Below are 12,848 nucleotides of genomic sequence, written 5' to 3'. Positions count from 1 at the left end.
GCAGGGAAGAGCCTGCCTGCATGGCTCACCCCCACCTCACCCCCCTTCTAAATCACAGGATCTGAATTTGGGAGAGACGGAGACTTCAGGACTCCAAGAGAGGTTCAGAGCCAACCCAGTAGATCACTCGCTGACAGTCTGCAGAGGCCTCTCATAAAACACCCCATTTCTGCAGGCCCAGCAGTACGTTTGGGGGGGAAGGGAGCAGAGATGCTCGAGCAAATTCTGCTGCAACACCATGTTGCTGATGCTTCTCTATTTTTGCTTTTTTTTTAATTAAGCATCCCAATAACATTTTTCAAATGAGCCCAGAAGAAGCCTGTGGCTCAACCCCACTGAAACATGACTGAAATCAGACTTCCAGTTCCTGTGGCCCCCGTGACCATCCCCTGAGGTAACTGCTGTTGTGCACATGCCGCAGTCACAAAGCGGCACCGTTGTGGCCGTGTCCGCACATGCGTGTCCCTCCTGCCCTGCCTGCACACACCGCTCACCCAGCATTGCCAGGACACAGGGACACTTCTCCTTGGGGACCGCAGTGAGGGACGGTTTGCGATGGCTGGCTCTCTAGCCGAGGCAGAGGATGCTGACTACCATCAGCCCATGAGTGCCAGCCCTGGGCTGCTCTGCAGGGGGCACCGGATGGCACAGCCTGGCTCTGGGCACCCGGAGTCATCCCTTGAGGGAGGGGAAACACAAAACCTGAGGCTCACACAGGCCCCATCCGCACATCCGGGTCAGGAAGGAGACGGTGGAGGGGAAAAGTAATGTCCACATTAGGCCCTCGGCTCTACACCCAAGCCCAGCTCTGACGGCTTCACTGTTTTGACAAGAATTTACCCCAGCAGAGCTCCTGGCCCACCCTGCCCAGAGGCTTGCACCTAGAAAATCTGCTTTTCTGCTTTTGCACCCCCAAATTTCCATGGGGCTCAAGCTATGCGGGTGTGTGCATTACAGAACAAGGGTGTCCCTGCCTGGAGCAGGTCAGGAGCCGCCATTCGGGGTGCAGCATCCCCCTGTCACCAGCACCACTTGTCCCTGGGGCACCTCCCAGTGCCAAAAGCCCCCAGTCCCTCCCCACCAGCACGGGCACTGGGAATCTGCTATCGGGAGCAGGGCTCAGCCCTGGGCTCCCACCTCCCAGCCAGGGTAAACCCTCCCCGCTGTGCTCCCCACAATGCCAGCCTTTAATTGCTGCTTGACATTAAGTATCTGAGCAAGGAAGTCTTGGGTAAATGTTCTTGCTATGGGAACACACAGTGCTGAGTCTCTTTAATTATATTGTTTTTGTTTGGCTTTTTTTATTAGTTGTGCTGTGGCTTCCCCTCCCTGACAGGCCAGCGAAGCACACGCTAAATATGGCCGGGTTTTAAGTCCGCCGTGAAACCTGAACCGCGGCACCAGACTGGCTGGACGCGGTGCAAGCCAGGGTTACGTGGGACACACATTCCAGCCGCCGCAGTCCTGCTCCGGCCCCACGCCTCCCCAGTCCTGCTCCAACACCCACCATCACAGCGGCTCAAAGCACAACCACTGCGCTCCAGAACACCTATGCATCCTCCTCCTCCTCACCCACTAAATCCTCCTGGGAACACAACCTCACCCTTTACTCCATGGACCCCATCCCACCCTGTCTCCATTGTACCCATCGATTACACGCTGGTCTCCATCCCACCCCATCCCATCGTACCCATCAGTTCAACGCTGGTCCCCATCCCACCCCATCTCCATCATACCCATCAATTCCACACTGGTCCCCATCCAACCCTGTCCCATTGTACCCATCAGTTCAACACTGGTGCCCATCCCACCCTGTCTCCATCGTACCCACCAATTCCACACTGGTCCCCATCCAACCCTATCTCCACCTTACCTACCAGTTCCACGCTGATCCCCAACCCACCCCGTCCCATCGTACCCATCACTTCCACAGTGGACCCCATCCCAAAGCGCCCTGCCCCACACCTGCTCGGCCCACCTCCGGGCTGCCCCTCAGGGCCAAAGAGCCCTCTTCCCACCAGCCATGCCGCTTTCATCTTCCTCTGCCCCCCTTGTTATTTTAAAGGCATTCCAGAGGATTCCAGAGGATGCTGTCAGGCTTGGATGTGGTTTGGTTGGGTTGTTTGTTTTCGTACTGGAGGTTTTATGATCGCATTGGGAACGAGCCCTAATTGAGCTGCAATTCGAATTGCAGTCCATGGGTATTTGTTTCATTTTTGGAAGGGCTTAAATGGCAGCGCAGCTTAGGCTGGAGAATGCATTTGGTTTTAACTGGAACCTGATGGAGACAGGACTGAGCAGGATGGGCTGTCCTGAGCCATGACCAAAGCTCATGGGGAAGCCCTGCGCGGCCGTCCTGGCGCCAGGTACCCACGGCAGCAATGGGAAGCGCCGGGTGCGACCACAGCCCTGGGACCACCCGAAAACCCTGCCGCTGCCAGGCAGGAGGCAGACGGAGCCAGTCCTGCGGTGCCGAGAGCCAAGCGCAGCCCTGGGGCCCAGCTCAGCTGGGGCTTGCAGCCACCCTGCAAACTTCTATGCCCCGCAAACCCTTGTCCCCTGCAAACCCTGCATCCTAAAACCTCTGTCTCCTGCAAACCCTACATCCTGCAAACCTCTGTCTTCTGCAAACCTCTGTCTCCTGCAAAGCTGTCCCCTACAAATCCTGTCCCCTGCAAACCCCTGTCCCCTGCAAATCCCTGTCCCCTGCAAACCCTGCGTCCTGCAAACCCCTGCTCCCTGCAAATCTCTGGATGGCAGGGTCTGTGACCTTGTGCCCCCCAGCACCCCAGGGAGGGAGCTCAGCCCCAGGGCTGGTTGGGGGCTCCTTCTCCAGTCAGGAGCTGCCTCCAAGCCCCGAGCTGCTCGCAGGGACCAGGCAGCAGAAATGGACAGGACCTAAAGGTCAGCGCCCAAAGTGCCCTTCACAAGATCAATGTCGGTGTCAACTTCTGCTGACCGTGCCCCGTGCCGACTGCCAGAACTAGGAGTTCAGCCCCAGCACCCAAAATGTGCCCGATGCTTCTGGCACCCGCAACCAGCTGGACCTTTGCAGGTAGGGACAGGAGGACAGAGAGATTTCCAAAGCACAGAGGGACCAGCCCAGCCCCTGCTCTGTGTTGGAACAGTGCTTCCTCCCATCCTTCCAGAATCCCACAAGCCCAGATGCTGGAGCAGGTCAACAGTGCTCTGGAAGATACCCCCGACCTGCTGGCACCATCCCGGCTAAATCAGACTTCCGCATATTAAAAGCGGATGAGCAGCAGGGACTCACTGCCCTTCTTTCAGGAAGAAATCCTATCCCCGCTTGGCCTGCCAGGAACGAGCACCGCTCTGTGCCACAGATGCATGTGTGCAAACTCTTCTCGGGGGTATCAAATGCAGAAGCTGAGTCATACGACGCCGGGTCTCAAAGATCACTGAAGGCAAAAGGAGGGAGAAAAAAATATCCCTATGGGGTCACAGGGCCCCAGCTTGGACCCAGGCGGAGCAGAAGGTGGGTGCTCAGTGTGGGGATGCTCAGCCGTGCGGCCGGGGCCCGGCTGCTATGCTGGGAGGAGTGAGAAGGGATGTAAGACCATTCTTATCCAAGCTTGGTCCCATCGCTTCGCTCAGGCCCTGACACCCACTTCTTGGAAGGGAGCGGGGCAGGCTGCTGGAGAAGCTGCTGGGGCAACCTCAGCCTGCGTAGGGCCAGCAGCTGCATCTGAGCACTCTCCTAATGGGAGAAGGGGCCACGGGTGCCGTGATGGCATCGCCCCAGCTCCTCTGAGGGCTGCCACCACATACTGCACCCCGGTGAACACGCGGCACACCCCAGGAGCGGGAAGAAGCACTAACTTGTCTTCTCCCATGATGGCTCAAGCGCATGAGGGAGGAATGCTCTGCGTTTCAACATGGCCTCGCACTGGGACAACATCCCATGCTGCCTCCTCCTCCTCACCCCGCTGAGACCCACTTGGGTTCTCCTCCCTGAGACCGGCTCCTCCACAATGCTGTGCCCCACTCCTGGGATGGTGGGGCTCCGCAGCACCCATGCACCCAGGGCCACTGCTATGGTTCAAATGTTGGCTCAGCTCTGAGCTCCACTGGAAAGAGGCCTCCTGGGAGCTGCATCCCCCCTTCCTGTCCCTGGGGCTGCAGCTTGCCCCAGCATGGGGGCACAGTCACATGCTGTGAAGGCTGAGACCTACAGACTCATTACAGCAGTGAGAGGCAATCAATTTGAACCCAGACCTGCAGAGATAACAAGCAAATCCTTTAACCTCCTGCGCCACCTGCTGCCACCAGGAAGAATACGCTAGTGAGATCTGGCTTTCATTGGTATCAACCTCTTCTCCAAAACCACAAAATTGGAGAAAATTGATCGAAGAAGGACTTCTGGAGGTCACCTGAGCTCACATGCCCATATCTGTGGCTGGTCTCCATCCCCAGCCAACTACACCCAACCTGCGCTTCACAGCACTCCAGGGGACCTCCCCAACCCACCACTGGGATGTCCCTTCTGGTGGAAACCCACCTCCAGTCCATCATCCTACCCAAGCCATCCAGCTAGACAAGGACCAAGCTACTCAAGCACGGCAAAGCTGCACGATGAAAACCAGCACCACTGGCTGAAGACTTCCAGAGCTGCACCCAAAGGGGTTATAAAAGGCAGGCCACAGACATTGATCTCAGCGGGGAGGAGGAGACGACGGCCAAGACACAATGGAAGAACAGACAAATGCACACACCCGGCTCCAGAGCTGCTGCCCAGCTGGTAAATGTTACTGGAGTCAGAAAACCCCTTTCCCGCTGGAAGGCAACCAGCAGCGCTGGGCATGCTGGCCGCTACCCACAGGGTGTCCCTGGCACCGCTACCAAGAACAGCCACCTCCCCGTTGGGGATCATCTTGGACTGCTGGTGGCATGTCCCAGGCTGGCTTCCCATTCGGCACAGCTTCATGCCAGGATTTGCTCCCGGCTTGTTCCATAACCAGCTCCCTGCCTAGTACCCACTGGGGTCTTCTCCTCTGACGTGAGAGACCAACCCCACCATGTAGACCTAGTGCCAGTCTCATGCCAGCACCACCCAGGGCAATGCCAGAGGAGCTGGTTCACTGCCACCTAACTACAAAAGCACTCACATATGCCAGAGCCAACCTTCCCTCCATGAATCTCCAGAGGAGTCAAGGTTCAAAGGCTGGGGTCCAAGAGAAGCAGCCAACTTTTTTTTTGTCATTTTGCTAGAAAATCCACAAGTGCTTGCTTGAGTGCTCTTGTAATGGCACTAGCTGGGGAGACCTCACCACCAGCCAGGCCTCCTTCCAGCCAAGTTTGCCTGCTGCCTCCATCAGACCAGAGCTTTCCCACCTTGTATGTCAATTTATTCTCCCTCTAGCTGCAGAAAGCTTTGAGATACCATCAGGTGGAGAAGCTCAAGCTGAGGATAATGGAGCCTGTGGAGGAGTTGTCAGAGCCCCCAGGACAGTAAGTAGAAAAGATTTCCACCCTAATATAAAAGAGCAACAGTAAAACCATAGTAATCACCAGGTCGAACCTCTGACCATCAGGACACATTCATCCATCCATGCATCGATGTGACCAGTGCTGCTAAGCACACCCATGGGAGAGGCAGGGGTGCAAATGCCCTTTCCCAAGGTCTTGCAGGACATGAGAGCACTAGGAAACGCTCTCTGCTCTTATTGAGTGTTGCCTCAGCTTCTCCTGGTCTAGAGACAAGACACTGCCCAAGTTGAGCTGAGCTCTGTTCCTTGCTCCACCAATAATGGTGAGAGGCAGGTGATGCCCACAGCCAGTGCCTCGGTTTCCACACAGGGGAAATGGGGATAAAGACAATGTCATCTTTTGTAAAGTGCTTTGAGACTTGCTAATGAGGAGCTGAGGCTCCTTGCAGCCACCACTCATGACCTGGACTCGCGTGGGCAAGGGGGTGCCTCTAGAGAAGGGACTGGGAGGTGCTTGGTGCAGCTGGGGAGCAGCAGGCGCAGGGGCCAGTCTCTTTGCAGATGGGGACTTTAGCAGCTAGCCTCTGAAGAGCTCTTCCAAGCACGCACAATCATGCCTTCCAGAGGCTAACAATTTGACCAAATCTGTGTTGATTTCCACCAGGAATGCACCAACCCTGCCAAATTTCAAGTCTCTTTTCCAAAGCGTGGAAGCACCAGAAGTCCTCAAACAAAGAGACAGGAGAAAAAAAGAAAAAAAAAATGGCAAAACCATCATTTTCCCCCAACCTTCTGTTGAAACTTGAAAAAAAAAAAAAAAAAAAGAGAAAGTTCAGCCTGAGACAGACCGAGCATGGAAAAATTCAGCCCAAACAGCTGAAGTCTGGCAAAGGTATAAGCAAACAAACTTCCACTGGAAAGTGTTGTACAGCCTTAACAACAGGCAGCTCCTGGCTCTGTCTACCACCAACGTGCTGGGCGAGAGGTGCCCTCCTCGCCCCTCCATGGCAGCACACGAGCATGACTGCACTGCAGGACAGAAGAGCAAGGGTGGCAGGGGCCACTCTGACCCCAGCACCTCTGAGACTTGGGATCTCTCAAAGCACTTGGGAGATGCCTGTTCACATGGTTACACCAAGCAGGAGCTTTGAGCTGGACCTAAATGGCTTGGTCTCCTCCATCACCAAGAGGCTGCGAAACACCTCACAGAGCTGGTGGTGTCAACACACAGTGGGTGCTGCTGTGTCCTTCCTCCCCCTCGCCATCCTCTGGACAGCAAGAGGGGCTACAGAGACACCCTTATGCTCCTGAGACACCCTGCTCATCCTACCATGCTCCTCACCCTGCTTCTCCTGGCTGTGTGCTGCAAGACAGCTTCCTTGGGACACACATGCTCACGGACCTGTGCAATCCAGCATCCTGTTCCTGACCTGCCTGCATCATCGGGAAAGAAAACGGCCAAAGAAACTTCAGGAGTTCATGTGAAGTTCACCCGAGTGGAGCTCTGCTTCATGAGAAAAGCTGCTTTTCTGCTTGCCACGAACCTTCCCGAGCTCGTGACTGGGGCAGAGCAGGGCCAGGAGAGCGTTGGGAGGACAGGACATCTTGGCAGCATCAGCCTTCCACTTGCTCAGAAAGCAGGCAAGTGCTGCACCGGCTTCTCCACCTCCAAGAACAGGCTCACAGCTGAGGTTTCCTCAGAAGACAGCCCCTTGGACAGCCAGCAAGACACTGAGAGTAGACAAGGAAAGCAGGAGCATTAGCTGTCACGCCGGCTTATCTGTTCCAGAAGCAGCCTCCTTGCTTCCCAGGATTTGGCCTGCTGCATTGCGGGATTTCAGTGCACATGGAAACCTGACACAGCTCCCCCAAACCACAAGCACCCACCTGGTGTGGGGCACGGCAGGACTTGGCTCCGAGTTGTCCCCAAAGTGTGGCAGCGCTGGCAGCCTGGCTCACCATGGGGAGGATGGAGCGGGAGGTGGGCTGGCTGCCTGCGAGGGACACAGGGAGGTGACAAAGTCCCCGGCAGCACCTTGACACGTTAGACCTCAGATAACCTGCTTGCTCGCCAGCAAACCCACACCTTCACCCAACCTCACTTTTTGACAAGACCCAGAGGCTGAGGAGTCCCTCCCAGCACCAGGAACCCAGCCAAGCCTCGCCGGGCTGTCTCTTCCCTCGAGGCTGTTCCCTGGCACGAGGCAGCAGGTACTGACCCACCGAGGAGTCTCCTCTTCAAGGCTTGATTCTTCTGAGATAGGCCAGACTTGTAAATAGGCTGAAGGTTCCATCACACAACAGGAGTGAGCACCCTCTGACTCCCAATCGCAGTGCACAGTGACATTTAAAAGAATTTAAGATTATACCTGCCCAGATCTCCCCAGACCTAGAAAGACTCATCTGCCACCTCCATCCCTGCCACTAGCTCTAACCAACTCTTCCTCCTCTTCGCAATCCTAAACTTACAAAGCCAAAGAGTAAAGCTCGACCTGCCAGCTCCAAGCTCGGAGCCAGCCCACATCTTGTCCCTGGGGCTGGGGGAAGGGGTTTGCCAGCAGAAGACCTCAGTCACCAAGTGTCCTAAATGCCAGCTCCTCCATCAGCAGATCTCAAAGTGCCTGAGAAAAGAGGTGAGCATTGCTGTGCTCCTTTTTAAAGAGTGAGGCACAAAGAGGGGCAGATCTTGCCCTCAGTCACTCAGCAGGACAGAGAAGCCAGGTCCCCTATGCCACAGGCCAGCACTTCATCCCTGGCCCCCAGCCCAGGGCACTCTCCTTGCAATAGGTGAAGGTCAGAAACTTTGATCAGTCAGTCTGGGTTTGGGAACTCTCTTCATCTGGGTCATTTCTCCCCTGGCCACTTTAGCACTTACATGTGGAGCCCTGGAGCGAAGAGGAGAAACAAGACTGTGGGAAGAGCCGAGTAACCACGCTGCAGGATCTACCTGCAGTTCCTGCCATCTCAGAGTCTGCAACAGCCACGCGCTTGGACACCTGTAGGGTTTGAATGGAGAACACAACTCAACAAACCACATCATCCCGCCAAAGGTGACAGTGGCTCTTCTTGGGGCAGTGGGCCAGAGTCAACCCTGATAATGCCAAGAAGAGCTGTTTCTTGGAGCTCCATTCAGCTCAGCAGCTGCTGTTGCTGCCACGCTTAGCAAGTGCGGCCACATAATGTCATGTGTTTGTTTTTCAAAGCTCAGAAACAACAGCTTTTCACAGCAGACCATCAGTAAGGAGCCTGCCCTGACTTCAGCAGGAGCGATTTACTTCCCAGCTACTAACTGGTGAGCTCTTATGGGCCCTATTGGAACATTTCTTGGGTGGAAACCAGACTCTGTCTGAACAGACCTGGAGGGGACTCAGGTGAACCTCTGCACCACGGGCAGAGTGAAGACCCTGTGAAGAATGAAGGTGCAGTTTCTCATGATGACACTGGCAACTGCTGCCAGGTGTCCAGTTCCACTTTGGACAAAGCAAAGCATTGAACCTCCTCCACATCGCCCAACAGCTCTTTGTGGCAGAAGATCTTCATCCCCATCCCACCTGCCCTGTAAGCAGTGCAAAGAAAGGCAACAGTGGCAAAGTGGGACAGGAAAAGGAATGTCCCTGGAGAGTGAGCTACTGCAGGATGCACTGGGATGAATATTTCGATGTTTGGGAGAATGGGAGGAAATCTGGAAGTGAGGAGCAGAGGGGACTGTAACTGCTTTTCCCTGACCTCCACCAGGCTCAGCTGACGTGGAGTTCACTTGGGCTCACAAGCCTCCTCTGAAAACTAAGCAAGTTGGCAGAAGAAAGGTGGGTAAGAGGGATAGGTCTGAAGAGTGAGCATGCAGACAGCAGGAAAGACTCAAACCAAGATGGGGAGAGATCTCAAGACATCTGAAGACCTGGTCCTTGATATCCCAAGTGTCCTGGGCTGACGCCCACCTCCAGTTTCGCCATCCTGCTGAGTGTTGCCTATGCTGCCAGCATTCAAGCCAGTAGGTCCAATATTGACCTGGCACTGAGAGACGCTCTCCAGGAAGACAAACAGGAGGTTCTTGAAGCTCTGGCAGGCAGAAGTGTCTCAGCCAGCAGGAAACTAAGAGCAGCAAAAACCTGCACAGCAGGGACTACTGCTGTTTAAGGGACAAAGGAGGATTAAAAGCACTCAAATATCTTGAAAGTGCCAGCTCTCAGGACTATCTGGAAATGCTGATGCTTCTGCAGCTCCCAACCCCAGTGTCTCCAGCAGCACCAGCAGCAAGCCTAGCCATCCCTTCTGCTCCCAGGGCAAAGCCATCTCCGGGCTGGGGGAAGCACAGCCTGGCAGCCCGGGGGCTGGGGGACACTGCCCGTCTTGCTGGGGCTGCTCCAGACACACAAACTGCCCTTCCCCTGGTGCACATCAGCTCATGGAGAAGCCAGGTTCAAAGTCGGCAGGTCTGCAGATCCGACCACTAGTAAGAAACCATGACTGAATGGATATTCTCATTAAAAGAAAAATATTGAGATATTTTTTTTTTTTTTGTGTGCTGACTAAGAGGACTGGGAGAGCTAAGACCCTCCAAATCCAGCACACTGACACTATGGGAATACCAGCTGGTGTGGAGGATCCATGAGCCATCAGGAAGGGCTTGACTCACACTACGATTCAGACATCCATGAGGTTTCCCCTTCATACTAAGGATTGCAGCATCTCTGCACTTTCCTCCCAGCATAACCACGGGGCTTGGGCTGTCTGCTGTGCAAATCCAGGTGACTGGCACCTTCTGGGCATGGACACTGCCATGGGGAAGAACCAGTTGAGATCATGCAGGATGAACAGCATCCTCCACATGTCTCAGTAAGGACCAAGGCATCCATCCTGCTTTGCAGATCCAGGCCACGGGAAATGTCAGAGAGACAATGAGAATAAAAGAAACAAATCAGGCAAATAGGCTATTTGAGAGAAACCAAAGTGTGCTGGAGATAATAGATATGCAGCACTGAGAAATAATCTTAGAGGGGCTTGGAGGTATCAGCTACCAGCAGAGGGAAGTGGCCAGAACAATGCATGGGCACAAAATTTTAAATTTGTCTTTTAAATAAATGATATTTACTTCCTGTGTTCTCAGTGAGGAAGGGATCTGGCTGAGGGCTCTGGTCCCAGACAGGGAGAACCTGGAAATCAGTCTTCTCTGAACATTTTCCTTCTGTTACTTTCCCAGAGGGCTCAATTTTTCCCACTGAAGTGACAGGAGAAACAAATGCAGACGGGAGTGCTGGAGCTGCCGGAGCCAGCAACGGCGGTGGCAGATCACGATGCTGCAGAGAGAGAGAATCTGGCCCTTGGTCTTCTCCCAACTGCTCCAGCCTCTTCGTAAGCAGAAGCTGAGCTGCCTCTCCCCAGAGGAGGAGGAAACCTGGGCTGATGGAGGCTTGTGGCATCAGGAGGGGAGGAACAAGCCTTGCACAAACCCTACAGATTTGCACAGCCCTGAACTCCCCCGTGACCCCCAGCCCGGGTGCTCCCAGCTCCCTGCCGGCAGCACGGGGCAGCAGACACAGAGCTGCATGGACCAGGACTGTTCTGCCACTGCAAAGCCCTCCCCGGGCTAAGGACTGGCTGCAGCAGGAGCATCAGTATCACCCTGAACAGCAGTTACCCTTCAGCCTCTATCCATCTGTGGCTGACTCACAGGCAACAAGGATAAAAGGTGATTTTTCCACAAATAAATTACTCCTTTTGAATGCTTTCCTAAAGGCAAACCCAAATTTCAGGGAGGTATTTTGAGGGCTCAGTCCTCCCCATCCCCATCAGTGAATCCTTCACAGTCACTGATTCCAATGTCCCACCAGCTCTGGGGCTCCGTGTATGAACTCCTGCTCCCCCCCATATACCCAGAGGCACCAACCATGGCCATCCTCAGGGTGCTGGGAGTAAAGCCAAGCTCTTGAACCACATCCCCTTTCAACACCAAAAGCTCTGGGGCTCCCTAACTGGTGCCCATCTTGCCCGTGGAGAGGTGTCTTGGGAGGGTGGGGGGATGGCAGCACCAGCAGCTGGCAGCTCCCGGTCCTGCCCTGGTCCAGGGGAGCCTCTGCAGACTTTTTCGCTGGGGCTGCAGCTCCTCTCGGCCACATTTACCACCCGTAAACCGACTTTCTTGCAGCCGGCTGATGGCAATGTCCATCTGCCAGGCTGGGGGGAAGCTCAGGCTGGCCGGAGCCCTGGGGCAAGGGGCCCTGCTGCGGGCTGGCTTCCCGGGCAGCCGGGACGCCCTGGCAGAGCACAGCACGGTGTGAAAGTCCAGCTCCCATACGGCTAATTCAATAAGTCACAGATACCATGACTTCATAAGGCAGAGAGGCTCCACAGCTATTAGGGGAATTGGGAGCGGGGGGGAGGAGGAGCTGAAATGGAGAAGGGATGGAGACGGGGAGGGTGGAGAGGGGGAAGCTAAGACAAGCAGCAGAACAAAACATCCCATAAATCATGAGGAGCTGCTGAAATACCAGAACAAATGACCCCATAGCTTGGCCATTGTTCCCGAGCGAGGGCTTAAAGTGCTCCCAGTCGAGACAAAGCGCCTTGCGTTTCGTTTCAACACCACACTGGCCCATCCAGGACCTGCGTTTGGCACAACCAAGCCGGGGGTGGCCGCCTTTCACCCCAGATCGATGGCTGGGGTTGCTGGGATGGGGGAGGTGAAGCTCTGGGCAAGGCTGGCTGCCCCACACCACTGCCGGTGCAGATGTGGTGCCCACATTGCAGCCTGCCCAGAGCATCTCTTGGCTCCCAGAGGCCCACACATCTCCCAGGCTGTGCCACTCCTCCCCACCACTGAAAGGCTCAGGGTGGTTCTTCCTCTTATTTCCCCTCGTCCAGGCTAAGACCTTCCTTGGTTGGGAAGAGCAGCGGCTCCAAGACTCTTCTTGGACGTGCAAATTAAGTTAGGAGTAAACCAGCTCGAGTAAGGCTGTGAAACCCAGAGGAGCTCTGAGCCTTCTGTCTTTATGGTGACACTCCTTCCCACCTCCCAAAAAGTTGCTGATAATTTACTTTTTTGCTGGTTCCCCCTTGCAAACACGTGACTGTCAAGTAAAGAGTCCTGGGGAAAGTCCTGCAGGAGCATAGACTGCTGTGATGGGAGCAGCATAGGGCTCTGGGCAAGCTTTGAGGTAGCAACCCTCCAGTGCACTGGCTCGGGAACAGTCAGAGGGATCAGCCGGCAGCTCAGCGCCTCCCACGGGACTGCAGGGGCGTTCGGGTGGTGGGACGTGAGGAGCCGGCCGATGGGGCCAGGTCGTCCCCACTGCCTGCCCACGCCAGCCGGCAGCAGCAAAGGAAGGGGGCTGAGCACTGCCGGGCACTGCCACGGCACGGATTTCACGCCCCAGCACAGCAATTTCAGGAGAATTTCTACAC

General features: G+C 55.3%; 1 protein-coding gene across 1 annotated transcript in view; it reads right to left on the bottom strand.

Annotated features, from left to right (window-relative positions):
* Nucleotides 1–12,848, bottom strand: part of LOC141471832 (ankyrin repeat and fibronectin type-III domain-containing protein 1-like) — a 204,033-nt gene that overhangs the window by 22,567 nt on the left and 168,618 nt on the right. The gene's annotated exons all lie outside the window — the stretch shown is intronic.

The sequence above is a fragment of the Numenius arquata genome, chromosome 14 (genome assembly GCF_964106895.1).
Source record: "Numenius arquata chromosome 14, bNumArq3.hap1.1, whole genome shotgun sequence".
NCBI classification, from domain to species: Eukaryota; Metazoa; Chordata; class Aves; order Charadriiformes; family Scolopacidae; genus Numenius; species Numenius arquata.
Note: the sequence above shows the minus strand (reverse complement) of the source record. Positions and strands in the feature narration are given on the sequence as shown.